Source organism: Amyelois transitella, chromosome W (genome assembly GCF_032362555.1).
Source record: "Amyelois transitella isolate CPQ chromosome W, ilAmyTran1.1, whole genome shotgun sequence".
Classification (NCBI taxonomy): Eukaryota; Metazoa; Arthropoda; class Insecta; order Lepidoptera; family Pyralidae; genus Amyelois; species Amyelois transitella.
This window is the reverse complement of record NC_083536.1, coordinates 6031438-6047284: the sequence shown is the minus strand read 5'-3', so window position 1 is coordinate 6047284 and position 15847 is coordinate 6031438.

The following is a 15847-nucleotide window of genomic DNA, read 5'->3' as shown; positions in this document are numbered from 1 at the left end:
ATTATTAATTTAAATTTAAAATGTTATAATTTACAGAACATTAACTTCAATGCAGTTGCTCAATAAACAGCAACGACATGAGAATTAGCCTTAACCCTTTCCCTCCTTACGGTACTTAGAAGTACCTCCACATTTTTCGTCTTATAACTTAAGTACGAAAACACTTTATGATAACTACAACTGACGATCCTTCCGAGTACCGTTTCCGTAAGCCAATCACAGAGCGTTTTTTGAATTACCGCGTAATGTTGCCGAAAAATTTGAACAGCGCGTTACAACTTGTCAAACTTTTCGTCACTTCGTTGTGCGGTGTAATTGAAAATGTTTTATAAATAGAATATCATAGGTAAGTGCTATTGTTTTTTACTATTTACGTTGTTTATATCATTAACTACATTTCTAAAAGCTGTTATAATGCATTATCACTTTATTTTATATGAATATTTGATAAAAACTGTTGCGGACTTACAAGTACCGTCAGGTGAATTTAGTTTCAAAAATTATGGGTTTTCATAATACTTATACTTGATGAAGTGGATACTTTGTTTTATTATAGACGAATGTTTTTTTAATTTTTATTATTGTTCTGAACTATTTGCTTATTTTTTTAGCTATTGAGATGGATATAACAAACAATTTTGCTCTAATTGAAGCCCTGCTATTAGAAGAGCTTCCGGACTGCAACGAGGAGTCTGATGCAGGTGTGTCCGATGATGAAGTAGAAAATCTTCAACTACCCTCACCAAGAGGCTTCGATGAGGTATTTGAAAGAGCTCTAGACAGTGTTTTCGCCGAAGTTCCGCCATCGTCGCCGTCAAATGAAGATGTATTAGAGTGCATTAGAGTGGAAGGTAGTTTACTTTGATATTTTTTTCTCGTCTGTTGCTTTGCTTGAGAAACTGAAAACTGAAAACACCTACGCATGTGGAACTATCCGAAGTAATAGAAAAGGACTGCCGGGAAATATGCTCGCTGATTCTCAAAAGAAAAGGGGCGACAGTGATCATCGGTTTTCAAATTTAGACATTGGATATTGGAAATGGAAGGATAACAAAGTGGTTCATTTAGTATCTAATTTTCATGGAAACCAAGAGGCAACTGTGTCACGTAAAGAAAAAAATGGATCCAAGTCTGCCATTATATGCCCCGTAGCTGTCAAAGATTACAATAGTTATATGGGCGGCGTAGATACCGCTGATCGTTTGAGAGCCCTTTACTGTATAGATCGCAAATCTCCGAAATGGTGGCACAGGTTGTTTTGGGGTCTTCTTGATATCGCATTTGTCAATTCATATGTCATTCATGGACTCATAGTGGAACAGACTACCGTAAAAGATTTTCGACGCTCGGTTACTCAAGGCTTAATGCCAATGAAAGATGCTGGTTAGAAAAGAAAGACTTCTACTGATAATACTGGGAAAGGCGGCCCTTCGAAACGGCGCAAACCTGACTATTCCACTATAAAAGACGTACGCTTGGGTAACAGAGGCATCCATTGGCCTACGTTCGTAGAGAACAGGGGAAGGTGTGAGGTTTGTAGTTTGAAGAAGATTCGATCGAAACCTCATAGTAAATGTTCGCATTGCAACGTGTTTTTGTGTCTAAATGAAAAGAAAAATTGTTTTGTTGAATACAATGAGGTTAATCTATACTTAAAAACCTATTAATTTAATAATTACTAAGTCATTATTGAATCTCATTACTTTTATAGTTTCTATCAAAGTTCCTAACATTCTGATAACACAAAGTTCCTGACGGTACTTTTAAGTCTAGGTCTTGGAAATAGTACTTCTACGTATAATAAAAATCTAAAAAAAATCTGTGCATTTCCTTTTACCTACCTTAATATGGTAATAAAGTTCAAAAGCAGAAATTCGTTAAAAATAACTACCCCGGGGGGAAAGGGTTAAACGGTAAGAGATGACAGGGTGATATGAATAATGTTCTAATATATATATATTATTTCAGCATATTCAATTTCTGAAGCAGAATCGAAGCAAATTTAAAAGCTCATTTGCATGCGTATTTTAACTACGGGATTGGGGATCCACAAAGTGAGGACACTATACATCTCAGGATGGCCGAATAGAAAACAGTATGATTCGGTTGCGAACGATTTATTGGTACTCAAATATTTTTAATATTTAAGATTGTAAAAGGTAAATTCTATTGATTTGTTTCAATAGAACGTTTTTTTGGTCGACTTCTGTTATAAAATTGTAGTCTTTATATAGTTGGACCTCAAGTAACTCAAGCACACTTTAAAAAATGTACTTCCTATACGTATACTTATACTTATTACTTATATGTATACTTTATCATATTGCTCTTCGAAAATTTGTGTGAAACGTAAATGAAATGATTATGATCATTGTTGTTCAACTGCTCGTCGGCAAATTGTAATCTAAATGTAAATGTAGTAGTCGATACTAAGGTCTCTTTTAATTTTTAGTTGTTGTATACTTTATCAAATTGTTCTTTAAAAATTTAAGTTTGTAAAAGGTAAATTCAATTGATTTGATTCAAAAGGATCATTGCTGATCGACTGCTTGTCGTCAAATTGTAATCTAAGCGAAGTAATTGATACTCAAGTTTCTTTTGAGTAGTTGATACTCAAGGCTCTTTAATATTTAGTTGTTGTATACTTTATCACATTGTTCTTTAGAAATTTAAGTTAAAAGGTAAATTCAATTGATTTGATTCAAAAGGATCATTTCTGATCGACTGCTTGTCGTCAAATTGTAATCTAAACGTAGTAATTGATACTTAAGTTTCTTTTGAGTAGTTGATACTCAAGGTTCTTTAATATTTAGTTGTTATATACTTTATCACATTGTTCTTTGGGACATTTAAGTTTGTAAAGGGTAAATTCAATGATTTGATTCAAAAGGATCATTGTTGATCGACTGCTTCTGGTTAAATTGTAATCTAAGTGTAGCTTGGTCTAGTCCACCCTTGAATTTTATGTTTTTCTTTTAATATAATTGTCTCAGGGCACACATGCATGCAACAGATGTAGTACATGTAATGTTAACCAAAATTTGAAGTATATATTTTAGTTATTCTTTGTAATAGTGCCGTGTGGTTCCCGGCACCATTACAAAGAATAGGACCACTCCATCTCTTTCCCACGGATGTCGTAAGAGCCGACTAAGGGATAGACTTGGGATTCCTCTTTAATGTAAATCCCTGCCAATCTAAGGTCTGCCGCGCCGATGGATGCATGGCTAGGGGCGAGCCTAGTCTCGAGCGTGCCACTTCCGCCATGGGGTTGGGCGACCCCCAGGTAATGGCTAGCCTTACCCTGGCATGCGGGGCTCTGCTGGGGCGGACAAAATTTTTCCCTAGCGTCTCGTGGGAATCGCATTATGAACCTTAAAAAGCATATAAATGGCGGCGATGGTGTCCGCACCCCATCACGTCTCGTTCCCGGCGGGAGCGGTATGCGGTCTGCTGAAAGCCGCTTTGCGACGATGAATGTAAGAGGAGGAATGAAGGATAAGATTGAGGAAGTATGCCAGATGATGGATGAAAGACGTTTGGATGTGTTGTGCGTGAATGAAACGAAGCGGAAAGGATGCGACGCGACGCAGCACGGCCCTTACACGGCGTATTGGTCTGGAATTTCCAGTACCAGCCGAGGCTGTCAAGGGGTCGGTCTAATTCTTTCTGCACGAATGGCTGAGTGCGTGAATGAGTATGAGTGTGTCAGCCCTCGTCTTCTATGGATTAGGCTGAAAGTTGGAATCACTCGGATCTTCGTTCTAGGTGTTTATGCACCTTGGGATGTGGGTTCGAGGGGTACAACATCAGCAAAAAGCGAAAACGAGGAGTTCTGGAATAATGTAAGAGAAGTATTGAAAGTTACCAAGCCAAATGAGAAGATTATTATGTTAGGTGATTTTAATGGATGGGTGGGTGTAAAGCGTGATGGATATGAAAAGGTGCTTGGTGCGTTTGGTGACGAAAAGGTGAATGATAATGGAAGAAGTGTATTAGAAATTTGTCTAGAGTGGGATCTTTTTGTGTCGAACTCAATGTTTCAACATAAAGAGATCCACACCTACACAAGAGTGGAAGGTATTTTAAAAAGTATGATAGACTTTGTGATTGTAGATGAAAGATTGAAGAACAAAGTGCTGGATACCCGTGCATATCGCGGTGCTGGCATTGACTCGGACCATTTACTGGTGATATCCCGGATAAGGGGTATCTTCAATCGCTGGCGGCACAGGGTAAGGGAGCAAACCAGCGCTTTGGAAAGAGTAAAAGTAGAAAATTTGCAAGATATGGATGTAGGTAAGAAGTATATTAATAGACTGAAGGATGAATTTGAAGATTTAGATGAAATGAGCGATATTGAAGATGGATGGAAGGAATTTAAAGAAAGAATTGTGAAAGTAGCTGTTGAAGTGTATGGTGTAAGTAGAAGAAGGAAAGGAAAAAATCACAAAAATGCGTGGATGAGTAAAGATGTGCAAGAACTTGTGCGATTAAAGAAGAAAGCATGGCTGGATTTGTTAGCAGCAAAAGCTAACTTAAGAATGCAAGAGGTTATAGATGAAGATGTGAATGAAGCACGTAAGGAATATAAGAAAATGAAAGATTTGGTTAAGAAAGCTGTGATTAGAAAGAAAGAAGAGTATAAAGAGGATTTTGATAAAAGGCTATCAGAAGACTTTCAGTCAAATCTGAAAGTATTCTGGAAATCCGTAAGGTCAGCCCGAGGAAATACTATAACCAGAGAGCTGACTAGGATCAGATGCCAGGATGGTAGCGTTGTGAAAGGAGAAGAATGTGTACTAAAGATATGGAAGGACTATTTTGAAAGTTTATTTGAAAAAAGGAAGGAAATAAGAAAGATTTCTGCTATAGCGAAGAAAAAGAGAATGAGATGGAAGGCGAAATTGAAATGTTCGAAATTGTGGAAGCACTTAAGAGTATGAAAGCGGGAAAGGCTGCTGGGTGTGATAGAGTGTCGGTCGAGATGCTTAAAGCAGGAAAAGGCGTAGTAGCTAGTCAGTTGTACTGCCTTTTCAATTTGTGTTGGAGAAGCGGCCGAGTACCAAAAGATTGGTGTAAGGCTGTTATCGTGCCACTTTACAAAGGAAAAGGGTCACAGCTGGACTGCAAAAATTATCGTGGTATAAGCCTGCTTAGCGTCGTCGGCAAATTGTATGCTAAGGTATTGATTAATAGAGTCAGGAATGAAACTGATGACAAAATATGGGATGCTCAAGCGGGATTTCGAAAGGGAATGGGATGTACTGATCAGGTCTTTTCCTTGCGGTGCATAGCCGAAAAGTTTTTGGCCAAGAGTCAAAAAGTCTATTGCACATTCGTAGATCTGGAAAAGGCCTATGACAGAGTTGAGAGGAATGAATTGTGGTCAGCACTTTCTATGCATGGGGTGAGCAGTCTCTTAATACGAGCACTGAAATCCTTATATGAGGATTCGAGTGCTTGTGTCAGGATAAACGGAGCGCACACTGAGTGGTTTAAGATTGAGAAAGGCGTTAGGCAAGGATGTGTTGCGTCACCGTGGCTGTTCAACCTATTTATGGATAGCTGTTTGAAAGATTTGAAAGAGTCTAAAAGTGGATTAAGGATGAATGAGTTACTCGTCAAATGTCTGCTCTATGCCGACGATCAGGTTATACTGGCGTCATCAGCGGAGGAGTTACAGGAGATGGTAAACTGTATGCATGAAGCTTTAAAAGAGAAAGGAATGAAAGTGAACGTAAGTAAAACTAAAACACTGGTTTTTGAAATGGAGAAAGAAATGACAGCATGTAATATTTTGATTGGAGGAGAAAAAGTGGATCAAGTGAAAGAGTTTGTATATCTAGGATCAAAGTTTACATCAGATGGCAAGTATGATAGTGATATTGAAAGGAGAGTGAACGCGGGGAACATGGTGAATGGAGCTTTGCATGCCTTTATGAGCAGTCAGAAACTATCCAAAAAGGCTCGACTGGCTGTGCACAGGGGCGTGTTGGTCCCGACATTAATGTATGGGAGTGAAAGTTGGGTATGGCAAAAGAAGCATGAAAGCAGAATAAATGCAGTGGAAATGAGAGCGTTAAGGAGTATGATGGGTGTGAAATTGAGTGACAGGATAAGGAACAGCGTGATAAGGGAATGTTGTGATGTGAAAGAAGATGTAGTTACAGGAATAGAAAAGGGTATGTTAAGATGGTTCGGTCATGTGGAGAGGATGAATGAAAGCAGGTTGACTAAGCAGATATACAAGGAGAGTGTGGAGGGAAAGGTCGGAGTGGGAAGACCTAGACGAACGTATCTTGATCAAATTAAGGACGTCCTGGTAAAGGGTCAGGTCAAAAGTACCCGAAACCGCCGAGCTTGTATGAAGAGAGTTATGAATGTGGACGAAGCGAAAGAAGTATGCAGAGATCGTGGCAAGTGGAAAGAGGTAGTCTCTGCCTACCCCTCCGGGAAAGAGGCGTGATTTTATGTATGTATGTATGTATGTATATTTTACAATATTATATTTTAATAATAATAATAGTAAGTAATGTATAATTATAACAATACTAAGTATATATCGGAGTTTCTGAACGTGCGTTAAATTATAGTTTTAAGATTTCTAAGTTCATGTCTGGGACAGACATTGTCTCAGGATGGCCGACTGTTAACATTTAAAAAAATAGTAATTTATTGTCATGTGTTGGCAACACTGATTTGGCTTTTTGACGTTGAGTTAGCCGCGTTTTTCGGTGTCATTGAAAAAAGGGGAATTCGAGCTACAAGAAGTATAAAGATGTATTATTGTAATTTATTAAAGAAGAACTGATAAAGGAATTCTGATTGTATCATTTAGTAAGTTAACAGTATGAATGAAGAAACCCCAACAGAGCGCACTGTTGATGAAATTGGAAACGATCGCCCGAAAGCGAAAAATAAAAGGAAGCACTCCGAATCATCGAGTTCAGACTCAAGTTCATCCTCATCTAGCTCATCAAATGATCATGGACGCAAAAAGAGGAAAAGACAGAAGCTTAACGTGAGTAACGGCATGTTTAAAAAGCTGATCAGGGAGGTAAATGAACTTAAGAGCCACGTAGCCTCTACAGCTAACATACACAATACTCCATCATGTAATGATAGCATTGATCCTTATGTCAGTGGGGAATTATATGAGTCAGACAATCAATCACATCATGGTTCTTGTCCAGATTCTAACCAAGCAAAGCTCAATTTTACTTTGAGCACTAAAATCAAAGAACCTTCTATCCCTAACACCCCTGATCATATGCTTCAACAATTAATGAAACTACAGCGGTTTAACAGCTCTGACTGGAACAGTGTGCGTTATGCTGACGTACAGAAAACCTGCTTGCACTCTCCGGGTTTTACCAGCTTAGAAGCGAATGATGAGGTAAAGCAATACGACAATTTCAGATCATATGTCAACATGGAGAAGGCATTTGCAGGCATCACATTTGCTTTGTTACAACAAGGTGAGGCCTTACAAATAGAGATGCAAAATCTCCTTTTACTAGCAAGTCAAAATGGTTGGAAAATACAAAGTTTTTAGGAATTATAATTGATGCAAAGCTACAGTGGGGTGCTCATATTTCTAAACTATCCAATAGACTTAGCTCTGCCGCTTATGCTGTTAGGAGGATCCGACAATTGACAGATGTAGCTACAGCTAGGCTTGTTTATTTCAGCTATTTTCATAGCTTGTTATCTTATGGTTTACTTTTATGGGGTAGCGCGGCTGATATACAAACTATTTTTATAATTCAGAAAAGGGCCGTTCGCGCAATTTACGGCTTAGGACCAAGAGACTCGTTAAGACAACTCTTTAAGAAAATAAACATACCTACAGTAGCGTCCCAGTACATTTTTGATCTTATAATGTATGTTAGGAAAAATACCTCTTTTTTTCAAAAAGTTAGTGCCACAACTGATAGAAATTTACGTAATAAACATAAATTAGTCATGCCGTTTCATAGGCTTAGCAAAGTCAGTAAATCATTTATGGGGAACTGTATACGATTTTATAATAGGTTGCCGGAGTCTGTTCTTGATATGCCCAACCGAAAATTCAAAGAGTATGTAAAGAAAGTACTTTGTGGGAAGGCTTATTATAGGACTGATGATTACCTTAATGATAAAAACATCTGGCTCGAGCTTGGCACAGGAACCTCGTAATTAATTGTAGTTTAATTTGAACTTAAATCAAAATTTCAGTACACTCTGTACATAAATCTTTTTAAAATTGGCAATCCATAATATATATATATATATATATTTTTCTTTTTTCAATATTAAATCTCATAAATATATAAATCTCCCGTGAACAATGTATTCTCCCGTCCACATTCTATTCTAAGTATAATTTAATATTGTGAAGTTGACGTTGTTGATGAAAATGCTGCAGTGCAGTTTGTTACCGCTTCTTCTGCACTGACGCCTTGGAAGCGGCAGTAAACTTAGTTTTTAAGTAATTTATTTGACGTCAACCAAGTTGTTAAACCATACGACAATTATTAAGCGATATAATAATATCCTATAATAATGAATAAAAATTTTGAATTTTGAATTTTTTTTGAATTTTGTTCACTATCATACATACACCGAAATTCACAAAAAATTAAACAGCATGTTTTTAGAAAGTGGTTACAGTAAAGCAGCAAACGAGACCATGCAATTAGCTTGTGGGCATAGAGCGGAGATTATTCAGCAACGCAGAGAAAATATCCTCTCTTTGGTGAAGGATCCGCTTCATAAAAGCTGTCTACGGAAAATACCTCCATCAAGTTCGAACTTATTTGAAACTGAAAGATTCAGCTCGGCTTTGGAAAAAGCTGGCGGCATCAGGAAAGTCTTCTGGCAGAAAACCAGGGATCGCAACTCTGCTCCGCAGAACGGTTCCGGGACATCAGCGCATGGCACAACCCAGAAAAAGCCTCAATTCAGCCAGCAAAAAGGTGCACAGTCAAAGAAGACAAAAGAGTATTCCTTTCAGGAAAAAAATAAGAGTCAAAGAGGAAACCCAGGACAAGGACCCAAGGACAAACCCAGGAGTAACAGATCCTTCTCTCCCTCATCCCGCCGTAATAGGAGAGACGCAAATAAAAGATACTGACTCCACTCAGGCCTTCCGTGCCGGTCAGCTCCGTCTGTTTCCTCGTCACTGGCAGGATCGAGGGGCGCCGCCTCACATCCTCAACATGTTAAAAGGCTATCGAATACCACTTCGATCAAGGCCTACACCGAGAATGCCAAGTTTCCGACGTCAAACTCGAAACATAGGCGAAGCTGCTGCCATTATAAAAAAGCTTTTAGAGCAAAACAAAGTATTGGAAACGGTAAAGTCCACACCCAGCTTTGTGTCGACAATATTTCCAAAGGCGACGGCACGTCAAGGCTTATATTCAACCTAAAAAACCTGAACAAATTTGTTTGTCCGGAAAAGTTCAAACTTATAAACATTCAAAAGGTACTAAATTTCATTCAATCGGGCAACTGGATGATGAATATCGATTTTCATTACGCCTACTTCCACTTACCTATCGCCAGGAGTCACAGACGGTTCCTAAGGCTGATTTTTTGCAATCAGCTCCTACAAATGGTCTGCTTGCCCTTCGGGATCAGTTCTGCTCCAAAAGCGTTTGCAACAATGACGAATTGGATCACACAACAACTGAAAAACGAAGGAACTCTAGTACTAGTGTATCTATTTTAGTAAATCAGGATCGAGCATTATAACGCAACTAGACAACATTCGCACTGGACTTGCTCAAAGGTACATGGTTACCGAATCAGCAGCATCTCCACTACAATTCGAAGGAAATGCTCGCTATTATCAATGCATTAAAAGATCACGGTCGGCACCTGAACTCTACGACCTTGGCCATGAAATGAAACAACGAAACAGTTTCCTACCACCGCAAGGAAGGGGAAACGAAATCCACAGCCCTGATAAAACTTACTTGCTTAACAGCAATTCAACTACTCAACTATATTCACCTGAATATTTACCACATCTCAGGAAGTTTCAACTGCAAAGCAGTCTGTCTGTGCTCCGCCACCGGCTCCTGGGCCATCAGAAGTGCCTTGGAAGAAGGTGCCGGAGAAGGGCTCCAGGAGGAAGGCCGCCGCTGCCGCTGCCCCACCCCGGGGTAACCAGGCTGCAGCCAAAAAAGAGAAGGGTCCACAACCGCTCAAACTCCGCCCACCGCGGTCGGCTGCGGTTGTGATCAGGCTGCGGCCGGACGCGGAAAAGCGTGGAGCGACCTATGGTCAGGTCATGGATCTGGCCATGGGTAAAGTGGACCTCGGCGCCCTGGGTATACCCGGGGTCAAGTTTAAAAAGGCGGCTACCGGTGCCCGCATTTTAGAAATCGCGGGTACTGAGAAGGACGCAAAGGCCAACCTCCTGGCGTCCAAATTAAAGGAGGTCCTGGATTCCCAGGTAGCGGAAGTATCCAGGCCTCAGAAATACGCCGATTTGCGCGTGCTGGAGCTGTGCGACTCTGCCACCCCAGCTGTGGTGTGTGGTGCGATCGCCCGGGCTGGTCAATGCCCCGAATCCGAAATCCGGGTCGGGGACATTCGGGAGGACCGCACGGGCGTTCGTACCGCCTTCGTCAGGTGTCCCATCGCGGCGGCCAAACGGCTGACCGCCAACGGCACCAGGCTTCTAGTCGGATGGGTTTCGGCGCAGGTAAAACTGCTGCCGGCTAGGCCCATGCAGTGCTTCCGCTGCCTAGAGACGGGTCATGTCTCGCAGCGGTGCACTGCCGAGTCCGACAGGAGCCTGCTGTGCTACAGGTGCGGCGAGCCGGGTCACAAGGCCGCGGCGTGCAACGCTGCCCCCAAGTGCATCTTGTGCGCGGGGGCAGGCAAACCGACGGGGCACCGCGTGGGAAGCAAAGCGTGCTCCAGCACGCGCCAAAACCAAAAAAGAAGGAGAGGTGGGAAGCGGGGTGCGTTCGCGGCTACGGCCCAGACGCAACCTGCTCGTGCGGCTCAGAGCGCCGAGACGATGGAAACGGGGGCCTCTGAATAATTATGGCCCTCAAAGTTCTCCAGGCGAATATCAACCACTGCACTAGTGCACAGGACCTGTTGTGTCAGAGCATGGCGCAGTGGTTGATAGACGTGGCGGTGGTCTCTGAGCCGTACTTTGTCCCGCCCCGGGATAACTGGGTTCGGGACGAAGACAGCGCGGTGGCGATCGTGTCTTCGGCGAGCTCTTCGCCTCCTACATGTGTCGTGCGAGGTCATGGAGTGGTCTCAGCTCGTTTGGGTGACTTGGTTGTGGTTGGAGTTTATTTCTCGCCCAACCGTCCGCTCAACGAGTTCGAGTCATTCCTGACCCAGGTCGAGGCGCTGGTCCTGAGGAGTCACCCTCTCCCCGTGCTGGTTGCTGGAGATCTCAATGCCAAATCAACGGCATGGGGATCCCCCGCAACAGATGCGCGGGGTGCACTTATCGAGGAGTGGCTCATCACTAACGGGCTAGCGGTAGTGAATCGGGGGACGGCACCCACGTGCGTGCGATGGAACGGTAGCTCGCGACCGGACGTTACGTTCGCGAGCCCAGACCTAGCGCGCCGTGTCGAGGGCTGGAGCGTGTTGGAGGACGTGGAGACGCTCTCTGATCACCGTTACATACGGTTTGATCTCTCCGCGTCCTCGGTCGCTCCGAGCGGCCCAAGCCGAACTCCGAACGAGGCTGGCCCGAGGTGGCAGCTGAAGCGCCTCGACAAGGAGTTTCTCCGCGAGGCGGCCATTGTAAAAGGTTGGTCCCGTGTGCCGGTGAATGTGGTGGTAGAGGACGAGACCGAGTGGTTCCGGGGCGCGTTAGCAGAAATCTGCGACGCCTCGATGCCCCGGGCCAGTACTCGTCCTCCCAGAAGGTGGGTGTACTGGTGGTCGCCCGAGCTCTCGCGTCTGCGAGAAGCCTGTTTCAGGGCTAGACGCCAGTACGCCCGATACCGGAGGAGAAGGCGCAGGGACGAGTCCGAAGAGGCCGCCTTGTGCGCGACACTAGTGGAGGCGAAGAGATCGCTGAGGACAGCGATAGCATCCGCCAAGGAGGCAGCACGCGAGGAGCTGCTGGGTACCTTGGACCGCGATCCTTGGGGGCGCCCATATCGGCTGGTCCGGAATAAGTTCCGGCCGTACGCGGCCCCCCTGACGCGGACCTTGGATCCGCAGTTCCTCGGTGAGGTGGTGGCCGCTCTGTTCCCGCAGGGAGCGGCCTTTCAGCCCCCCAGTATGGCACCGCCACTGGCGGAAAGAAGCGAGGGCGTGGAGGCGATCCCGGAGGTGACCCGGGATGAGTTTGCTGCAGCCGTTACACGGCTGCGTGCGAAGAACGTCGCCCCGGGTCCTGATGGAGTTCCGGGTCGTGCCCTCGTCCTCGCTCTGGACGTTCTGGGGGAACGGCTGAGGGGGCTTCACAGCCTGTTTCGAGCAGGGAAGGTTTCCCGCGGCGTGGAAAGTGGGCCGACTAGTCCTACTGCAGAAGGAGGGACGTCCGGCGGATTCTCCGACCGGGTTCCGTCCCCTCGTCGTGCTCGATGAGGCCGGCAAATTGCTGGAAAGGGTCGTTGCTGCTCGTCGAGCACCTGGAGAGAGTCGGGCCGGACCTGGCGGATCGCCAATACGGGTTCCGCCGGAGGCGGTCGACGATTCACGCCGTGCTGAGGGTGAAGTCCTTGGCGCAGGATGCGGTTGCCCAGGGTGAGGTGGTCGTGGCGGTGTCTTTGGACATCGCCAACGCCTTTAACTCCCTCCCCTGGTCTTGCATTGTGGAGGCACTCCGATACCATGGGGTGCCGACCTACCTGCGTCGGGTCATCCAGGACTACCTCTCAGAGAGATGGATAATCTTCCCTGACCGAAACGGTTGGACGAAGAGTTCAATGACGCGCGGTGTTCCACAGGGTTCTGTCTTAGGACCGCTCCTGTGGAACATCGGTTACGATTGGGTGCTGCGGACGGTCACTCTGCCCTGGGTGGAGGTCGTCTGCTACGCGGACGACACACTCGTGACCGCCCGCGGCGCCACATATAGGGAGGCGTCATTGCTCGCCACTGCGGGAGTCGCTGAAGTGGTGCGCCGGATCCGTCGACTGGGTCTGGAGGTGGCTCTCCACAAATCCGAGGCGCTGTGCTTCCATGGCCCTCGGAGGAAGCCGCCTGCAGACGCCAGTCTGACGGTTGGAGGTGTTTCAATTGCCATCAAGCAATCGATGCGCTACCTGGGCATCGTTCTTCATGGCAAATGGAACTTCGGCGCCCACTTCGCGGAATTAGCGCCGCGCGTGACGACGGCGGCCGGAGCGCTGACTCGGCTCATGCCGAATCTGGGAGGTCCAGAAGCGTCCTGCAGGCGCTTGTACATGGGGGTCGTGCGATCAATAGCCCTTTACGGGGCCCCCGTATGGGCGGATGCGCTCTCTCGCCAAAACCTCGCTTCCCTGCGGAGGCCACAGAGGCTGATGGCGACGAGAGCCGCAAGGGGATATCGCACGATCTCCTTTGAGGCAGCGTCTGTGCTGGCCGGTTCCATTCCCTGGGACCTAGAGGCGAAAACCCTCGCGTCGCTGTTCTTCTGGCGCGAGGAGGCCGTGGCCCAGGGTCACCGGTTGGCACCGAGGGAGATCGCAGGACGCCGCAATGAGCTGTGTCAGCGCTCCATTGAAGAGTGGTCCCAAAGGCTGGAGCAGCCGACTGCTGGGCGTAGAACCGTCGAGGCGGTCCGTCCGGTGTTGGGACAGTGGTTGGCGAGGCAGCACGGTAGCCTGACTTACCGTCTGACCCAGATGCTCTCCGGACATGGTTGTTTCGGAGGGTATCTGTGTCTGATCGGTCGGGAGCCGTCTGCTATCTGCCACCACTGTGACGGATGTGCTGACGAGGACGCCCAGCACACCTTGGAGGTTTGCCCAGCCTGGGACCAAGACCGCGCGGAGCTTCGCGCGGTCGTGGGGGACGACCTTTCTTTGCCGGCTGTCGTGAGACAGATGGTCGACAGCGAGAGGTCGTGGACAGCAGTGCAGACCTTTGCGGAGAGCGTCATGCTCCGCAAAGAGGCGGCGGAAAGGGTGAGAGAGGACACGTCCGACGTCCCCATACGCCGCCGGCGCACTGGGCGCAGGAGGCGGGCATACGCCCTGCACCTGCTGCCCCCACAATAAGGGCCGGTCGGGCGGCGGAAACGGGATTCCGCTGCCTGGCGAAACGGCCCTGGGTCGAAGGCGCGCTTGTGCCAGGCGCGCCCTCCCCTAGCGGGTAGAATTGAAGGCCGACGGGTCACCCCGCTGGCCGCTCCGTGGAGAGCGGCCGAGCCGAGGCCGCCGTGGAAGCGGCCGCCGCGTCAGGAATATGAGCGAGGGCAGCTCACACTCCTGGCAACAAGCGGTAGGCGATGGCACCGTGTGGTTTTAGTGGGTTCAAGCCCCACATAACCCGTCCGGCTTCCCGTAGCCGGCCGGGTAGACGAAGGTCTTTCCACACGTAAAAAAAAAAAAAAAAGGTCCACGCTTAACACTTATCGGCCCGCATTGAAGAGATGGATAAAGTGGGCAAGGGAACAAGGTATTGATATGTATATAATCCATCGGGATCTGATTTCGCGCGTTTCCTAGCCGACTTACACCAAAAAGAAAAGCTCTCACTTAGCACTATTCTTGTCCATAAATCTGCTATTTCTACATTTGTCAACCGAGAAGGCCAAGAGAAGTTAAGCTCTAATAGCCTGGTAAAGCAAGTGCTAAAAGCCGTTGCTTTAGCGACCCTTAGACCTAGTAAACTACCCATTTGCGATACGGATATCCTCATTCGCTTTTTGAGCATAAAGGCGACCGGTCAATCTGAGATATTAGAGGCAGCTAAGAGAACAGCAACCATTCTTCTACTCTGCTCAGGAAGACGAGTGCATGACCTCACATTACTAAGAATTTCACCTGAATACTACTCAGTGTCAGAAGATGCAATAATTTTCACACCTGCCTTCGGCTCTAAAACCGATACCGATAAAAGACGACAATTGATGCCGAATGAGGAGAATAACCTACTCTGTCCAGTATACTAGGTAAAGCATCTAATTGCCCTTACGCAAGAACGAAGATCCCGGGCTAAAAGTGATTGTCTTTTTGTAACCATAACAGGAACCCCTAAACCCGCTTCGCGTACAATTATCGGAGGCTGGGTGAAGAAACTACTTAATGACGCGGGAATAGAAGCCACTCCAGGAAGTCTGAGATCAGCTGTTGCATCTAAGAGTTGGATAGAAAATTTCCAACTGGATGACATACTTTCCAGGGGAAACTGGAAATCTGCTAGTTCTTTAGATTTTATCGGAGAGAGTTAACACCCTCCTCAGCACATGCTCATTCTATTTCCGCTTTGTTTACTCCAACAGTTGATTGATTAATACACTAAATTAGAAAATCATATGCTCAGATTTCATATTTTCTTTTTATAATTTTTGTTTGTTATCATTTATTTATTTGTCTACATATAGTAACAATGTGTTGATTTACAATAAAACATTAATAATCACCTATGCCTCGTCACTGCTGGCACCTATACCATCTATCTATATTTTAATAAAAAATATATTAATAAAATTTTAATAAAAATATAGATTCGATGACTTTAAAGTCTTTTTGATCACATTGACGTTCCCTAGCGAACACCAGGCGATAATAGACAAATCTCTCATATAATAAGCTTCGAATAACGGTACAGTACTGTTTAATAGCGACATTTTACCTGAAAATAAAATGTTTATTAAACATACTTACCTTATTCGAAGCTTAGTTTATACTTCTACCTGGTGTTATAAAAACTACTC